An 8,149-nucleotide genomic window follows, 5' to 3' on the forward strand; every position below is an offset into this window, starting at 1 on the left:
TTGTCCACCATCTATGTGTTATCCAGTACTAGGAATAGATTGTCCACCATCTATGTGTTATCCAGTACTAGGAATAGATTGTCCACCATCTATGTGTTATCCAGTACTAGGAATAGATTGTCCACCATCTATGTGTTATCCAGTACTAGGAATAGATTGTCCACCATCTATGTGTTATCCAGTACTAGGAATAGATTGTCCACCATCTGTGTTATCCAGTACTAGGAATAGATTGTCCACCATCTATGTGTTATCCAGTACTAGGAATAGATTGTCCACCATCTATGTGTTATCCAGTACTAGGAATAGATTGTCCACCATCTATGTGTTATCCAGTACTAGGAATAGATTGTCCACCATCTATGTGTTATCCAGTACTAGGAATAGATTGTCCACCATCTATGTGTTATCCAGTACTAGGAATAGATTGTCCACCATCTATGCGTTATCCAGACAGAGAAAAGAAATGGGCAAAAGAACATTTCAATTTCGAGCAATAAATGCAATAAATTAACTGAGCAAACTAGAAACCTTTCAATATATAAGTTTAAACATTATTTAAAAACAATTTAAATATAGTATATAGAAATGTTGTGGGTCTAGTAGATGAAGAATCAATCATTTTTTAGACGGAGTATTTTTTGGGTCATTATGCTAGTGTATTATGTATGTTTGTAATAGTGTGTTTGTATTATAAACTGTATTTTAATGTTAAGGACTCTTGGAAGATTAGTCCAAATGGGGACTAAAAGAGATCCTAATCAAATCAAACAATGCACATCAGTGTAGTTGCTGGTGTAACAGAATTTTAGGCCTGACTAATACAGTGTTTCACAAACTAGGGGTTGTGAGAAACAATTGTACTTGATTCATAGGTCAGTCACCTCCGGTAGATGTGGTTCTGATCAACTACTTTGTTTTATTTCTACATGTGGTGTTTTAAGGTACAACATGACCCCATCACTGAAAGATGACTCTGGGAAACTTGTCTTGTTTCCCTCTACCATGCCTAAGCTGCTCCGGACTCAGGACAGTGGGAGGGAGAACATGACCCCATCACTGAAAGATGACTCTGGGAAACGTGTCTTGTTTCCCTCTACCATGCCTAAGCTGCTCCGGACTCAGGACAGTGGGAGGGAGAACATGACCCCATCACTGAAAGATGACTCTGGGAAACGTGTCTTGTTTCCCTCTACCATGCCTAAGCTGCGCCGGACTCAGGACAGTGGGAGGGAGAACATGACCCCATCACTGAAAGATGACTCTGGGAAACGTGTCTTGTTTCCCTCTACCATGCCTAAGCTGCTCCGGACTCAGGACAGTGGGAGGGAGAACATGACCCCATCACTGAAAGATGACTCTGGGAAACGTGTCTTGTTTCCCTCTACCATGCCTAAGCTGCTCCGGACTCAGGACAGTGGGAGGGAGAACATGACCCCATCACTGAAAGATGACTCTGGGAAACGTGTCTTGTTTCCCTCTACCATGCCTAAGCTGCTCCGGACTCAGGACAGTGGGAGGGAGAACATGACCCTTTCTGGTGCCCTTCAAACAGTGTCAAAAGTACTGACTTGTAATACTGTCATACTGTCACAGCCCAAATTAAAAGTAAACCTTGGCTGTTGATTACATCACCTAAGTCTCATCTAAATGGGGTAACGGGCCAATGATTGCCAACTCCCGGACTAATACCAGAAATTTAGCAAAAAAAAGTATTAATAAACATCTTTTCCCAAGTTCCCACAGATGTGGTGTTAATTATTAAAGTTGCCAGTGATTTAAAGTCTATGTATATAGGGCAGCAGCCTCTCTGTGCTATTGATGCATATTTAACAGTCTGATAGCCGTGAGATAGAAGCCTGATTTTCCCAGTCTCTCAGTCCACGCTTTGATGCACCTGTACGGGTGTTGTGTTCTGCCCAACGCAAACTACCTGCCCTCCAGGACACCTACAGGATCCGATGTCACAGGAAGGCCAAGAAGATCATCAAGGACAACAACCACCCGAGCCACGGCCTGTTCACCCCGCTATCATCCAGAAGGCGAGGTCAGCCTCTGGAGAGCACTGTGGTTGGGTCTAGGGTGTGCGATAATTTAATTGAGTTATATTTGCTTTCTTGGGTACAGGAACAATGGTGGCCATCTTAAAGCATGTGGGGACAGCACTGGGATAGGGAGAGATTGAATAACACTCCACCCAACTGGTCTGCGCTCTGAGGACCCCGCGAGGGATGCCATCTGGACCGGCCTTGTGAGGGTTAACACGCTTAAATGTCTTACTTTGGCCACCGAGAAGGAGAGCCCACAGTCCTTGGTAGCGGGCCGCATTCGTGGCACTGTGTTGTCCACAAAGCGGGCGAAGAAGGTGTTTAGCTTGTCTGGAAGCAAGACGTCGGTATCTGCGACGTGGCTGGTTTTCCTTTTGTAGTTCGTGATTGTCTGTAGACACATGTTTCGTGTCTGAGCCGTTGAATTGAGACTCCACTTTGTCTCTATACTGATGTCTTAACGTCCAAAGAAGTAAAAATAGAAGCCGGAGGAAGGAGAGATGACAAGAAAGGAATTCAGTTTACTGTTTTAACTGTGGATTAATTGTCAGAGTAGAATACCTTGTGCATTTCAAGTAAAATTACAACCCAATGTTTATATCCCAGATAAATTGCCATAAATGTTTAATGCTTTTCGACATGTCCCCAAATTAATAATTGGTTCAAAGTTGTTTTGATATTTTAACCTGCATGACTTGATAATGTCTGGTGTGGGGGTAAAACAATTAACATGCGCGCGATGGCACATGCAGGCGCTTCCAGTTTGGCCAGCCTGTTAGACTAGTAATACCACAAAGTGGTGGGCCCTGTTAGACTACAGCCTACAACTAGTAATACCACAGAGTGGTGGGCCCTGTTAGACTAGTAATACCACAGATTGGTGGGCCCTGTTAGACTAGTGATACCACAGAGTGGTGGGCCCTGTTAGACTAGTGATACCACAGAGTGGTGGGCCCTGTTAGACTAGTAATACCACAGAGTGGTGGGCCCTGTTAGACTAGTAATACCACAGAGTGGTGGGCCCTGTTAGACTAGTAATACCACAGAGTGGTGGGCCCTGTTAGACTAGTGATACCACAGAGTGGTGGGCCCTGTTAGACTAGTAATACCACAGAGTGGTGGGCCCTGTTAGACTAGTGATACCACAGAGTGGTGGGCCCTGTTAGACTAGTGATACCACAGAGTGGTGGGCCCTGTTAGACTAGTAATACCACACAGTGGTGGGCCCTGTTAGACTACAGCCTACAACTAGTAATACCACAGAGTGGTGGGCCCTGTTAGACTAGTAATACCACAGAGTGGTGGGCCCTGTTAGACTAGTGATACCACAGAGTGGTGGGCCCTGTTAGACTAGTGATACCACAGAGTGGTGGGCCCTGTTAGACTAGTAATACCACAAAGTGGTGGGCCCTGTTAGACTACAGCCTACAACTAGTAATACCACAGAGTGGTGGGCCCTGTTAGACTAGTAATACCACAGAGTGGTGGGCCCTGTTAGACTAGTAATACCACAGAGTGGTGGGCCCTGTTAGACTATAGTCAACAACTAGTAATACCACAGAGTGGTGGGCCCTGTTAGACTACAGCCTACAACTAGTGATACCACAGAGTGGTGGGCCCTGTTAGACTAGTAATACCACAGAGTGGTGGGCCCTGTTAGACTAGTAATACCACAGAGTGGTGGTCCATGTTAGACTAGTGATACCACAGAGTGGTGGGCCCTGTTAGACTAGTGATACCACAGAGTGGTGGGCCCTGTTAGACTAGTGATACCACAGAGTGGTGGGCCCTGTTAGACTAGTGATACCACAGAGTGGTGGGCCCTGTTAGACTAGTGATACCACAGAGTGGTGGGCCCTGTTAGACTAGTGATACCACAGAGTGGTGGGCCCTGTTAGACTAGTGATACCACAGAGTGGTGGGCCCTGTTAGACTAGTGATACCACAGATTGGTGGGCCCTGTTAGACTAGTGATACCACAGAGTGGTGGGCCCTGTTAGACTAGTGATACCACAGAGTGGTGGTCCATGTTAGACTAGTGATACCACAGAGTGGTGGTCCATGTTAGACTAGTGATACCACAGAGTGGTGGTCCCTGTTAGACTAGTGATACCACAGAGTGGTGGTCCATGTTAGACTAGTGATACCACAGAGTGGTGGGCCATGTTAGACTAGTGATACCACAGAGTGGTGGTCCATGTTAGACTAGTGATACCACAGAGTGGTGGTCACTGTTAGACTAGTGATACCACAGAGTGGTGGTCCATTTTAGACTAGTGATACCACAGAGTGGAGGTCCATGTTAGACTAGTGATACCACAGAGTGGTGGGCCCTGTTAGACTAGTGATACCACAGAGTGGTGGGCCCTGTTAGACTAATGATACCACAGAGTGGTGGTCCATGTTAGACTAGTGATACCACAGAGTGGTGGGCCCTGTTAGACTAGTGATACCACAGAGTGGTGGTCCATGTTAGACTAGTGATACCACAGAGTGGTGGGCCCTGTTAGAATAGTGATACCACAGAGTGGTGGTCCATGTTAGACTAGTGATACTACAGAGTGGTGGGCCCTGTTAGACTAGTGATACCACAGAGTGGTGGTCCATGTTAGACTAGTGATACCAGAGTGGTGGGCCCTGTTAGACTAGTGATACCACAGAGTGGTGGGCCCTGTTAGACTAGTGATACCACAGAGTGGTGGTCCATGTTAGACTAGTGATACCACAGAGTGGTGGGCCCTGTTAGACTAGTGATACCACAGAGTGGTGGGCCCTGTTAGACTAGTGATACCACAGAGTGGTGGGCCCTGTTAGACTAGTGATACCACAGAGTGGTGGGCCCTGTTAGACTAGTGATACCACAGAGTGGTGGGCCCTGTTAGACTAGTGATACCACAGAGTGGTGGTCCATGTTAGACTAGTGATACCAGAGTGGTGGGCCCTGTTAGACTAGTGATACCACAGAGTGGTGGTCCATGTTGGACTAGTGATACCACAGAGTGGTGGTCCATGTTAGACTAGTGATACCACAGAGTGGTGGGCCCTGTTAGACTAGTGATACCACAGAGTGGTGGTCCATGTTAGACTATAGCCTACAACTAGTAATACCAGAGTGGTGGGCCCTGTTAGACTAGTGATACAACAGAGTGGTGGTCCATGTTAGACTAGTGATACCAGAGTGGTGGGCCCTGTTAGACTAGTGATACCACAGAGTGGTGGTCCATGTTAGACTAGTGATACCAGAGTGGTGGGCCCTGTTAGACTAGTGATACCACAGAGTGGTGGTCCATGTTAGACTAGTGATACCACAGAGTGGTGGGCCCTGTTAGACTAGTAATACCACAGAGTGGTGGGCCCTGTTAGACCACAGCCTACAACTAGTGATACCACAGAGTGGTGGGCCCTGTTAGACCACAGCCTACAACTAGTAATACCACAGAGTGGTGGGCCCTGTTAGACTAGTAATACCAAAGAGTGGTGGGCCCTGTTAGACTACAGTCTACAACTAGTGATACCACAGAGTGGTGGTCCATGTTAGACTAGTGATACCAGAGTGGTGGGCCCTGCTAGACTAGTGATACCACAGAGTGGTGGGCCCTGTTAGACTAGTGATACCACAGAGTGGTGGTCCATGTTAGACTAGTGATACCACAGAGTGGTGGGCCCTGTTAGACTAGTGATACCACAGAGTGGTGGGCCCTGTTAGACTAGTGATACCACAGAGTGGTGGTCCATGTTAGACTAGTGATACCACAGAGTGGTGGTCCCTGTTAGACTAGTGATACCACAGAGTGGTGGTCCATGTTAGACTAGTGATACCACAGAGTGGTGGTCCATGTTAGACTAGTGATACCACAGAGTGGTGGGCCCTGTTAGACTAGTGATACCACAGAGTGGTGGGCCCTGTTAGACTAGTGATACCACAGAGTGGTGGTCCATGTTAGACTAGTGATACCACAGAGTGGTGGTCCATGTTAGACTAGTGATACCACAGAGTGGTGGGCCCTGTTAGACTAGTGATACCACAGAGTGGTGGTCCATGTTAGACTAGTGATACCACAGAGTGGTGGTCCCTGTTAGACTAGTGATACCACAGAGTGGTGGTCCATGTTAGACTAGTGATACCACAGAGTGGAGGTCCATGTTAGACTAGTGATACCACAGAGTGGTGGGCCCTGTTAGACTAGTGATACCACAGATTGGTGGGCCCTGTTAGACTAGTGATACCACAGAGTGGTGGTCCATGTTAGACTAGTGATACCACAGAGTGGTGGGCCCTGTTAGACTAGTGATACCACAGAGTGGTGGGCCCTGTTAGACTAGTGATACCACAGAGTGGTGGTCCATGTTAGACTAGTGATACCACAGAGTGGTGGGCCCTGTTAGACTAGTGATACCACAGAGTGGTGGTCCATGTTAGACTAGTGATACCACAGAGTGGTGGTCCATGTTTGACTAGTGATACCACAGAGTGGTGGGCCCTGTTAGACTAGTGATACCACAGAGTGGTGGTCCATGTTAGACTAGTGATACCACAGAGTGGTGGTCCATGTTAGACTAGTGATACCACAGAGTGGTGGGCCCTGTTAGACTAGTGATACCACAGAGTGGTGGGCCCTGTTAGACTAGTGATACCACAGAGTGGTGGTCCATGTTAGACTAGTGATACCACAGAGTGGTGGGCCCTGTTAGACCAGTGATACCACAGAGTGGTGGTCCATGTTAGACTATAGCTTACTGCAAACTACCGCTGTTTGTTCCTGAACTGGCCGAATGGCAGGGCTGTCCTTCAGCATCACAAGTTGGTTCAACTTCTTTAACAACACCATGAAAGAACTGAATATAATAGCATAGTATAACAGGCCTATAACGTTACTCTTAAACCAAAAACAGCTCATTTCTAATTACATTTTAGGACGGTTAGTTGAAGCTGAATAATCAAAAAATGCACTAGGTCTGAATGAATGAAATATTCTTATTAAATACTTTTTTCTTTACATAGTGGAATGTGCTGACAACAAAATCACACAAATTATCAATGGAAAAGTATCAAATGTATCAACCCATGGAGGTCTGGATTTGGAGTCACACTCAAAATTAAGGTGGAAAACCACACTACAGGCTGATCCAACTTTGGTGTAATGTCCTTAAAACAAGTCAAAATGAAGCTCAGTAGTGTGTGTGGCCTCCACGTGCCTGTATGACCTCCCTACAACGCCTGGGCATGCTCCTGATGAGGTGGCGGATGGTCTCCTGAGGGATCTCCTCCCAGACCTGGACTAAAGCATCCGCCAACCCCTGGACAGTCTGTGGTGCAACGTGGCGTTGGTGGATGGAGCGAGACATGATGTCCCAGATGTGCTCAATTGGATTCAGGTCTGGGGAACGGGCAGGCCAGTCCATAGCATCAATGCCTTCCTCTTGCAGGAACTGCTGACACACTCCAGCCACATGAGGTCTAGCATTAGGAGGAACCCAGGGCCAAGCGCACCAGCATATGGTCTCACAAGGGGTCTGAGGATCTCATCTCGGTACCTAATGGCAGTCAGGCTACCACTGGCAAGCACATGGAGGGCTGTGCGGCCCCCCAAAGAAATGCCACCCCACACCATGACTGACCCACCGCCAAACCGGTCATGCTGGAGGATGTTGCAGGCAGCAGAACGTTCTCCACGGCGTCTCCAGACTCTGTCACGTCTGTCACATGTGCTCAGTGTGAACCTGCTTTCATCTGTGAAGAGCACAGGGCGCCAGTGGCGAATTTGCCAATCTTGGTGTTCTCCGGCAAATGAAAAACGACCTGCACAGTGTTGGGCTGTAAGCACAACCCCCACCTGTGGACGCCGGGCCCTCATGGAGTCTGTTTCTGACCGTTTGAGCAGACACATGCACATTTGTGGCCTGCTGGAGGTCATTTTGCAGGGCTCTGGCAGTTCTCCTCCTGCTCCTCCTTGCACAAAGGCAGAGGTAGCGGTCCTGCTGCTGGGTTGTTGCCCTCCTACGGCCTCCTCCACGTCTCCTGATGTACTGGCCTGTCTCCTGGTAGCGCCTCCATGCTCTGGACACTACGCTGACAGACACAGTATATATAATAATAATAT

This window comes from Oncorhynchus masou, chromosome 18, assembly GCF_036934945.1.
Source record: "Oncorhynchus masou masou isolate Uvic2021 chromosome 18, UVic_Omas_1.1, whole genome shotgun sequence".
Lineage (NCBI taxonomy): Eukaryota > Metazoa > Chordata > Actinopteri > Salmoniformes > Salmonidae > Oncorhynchus > Oncorhynchus masou.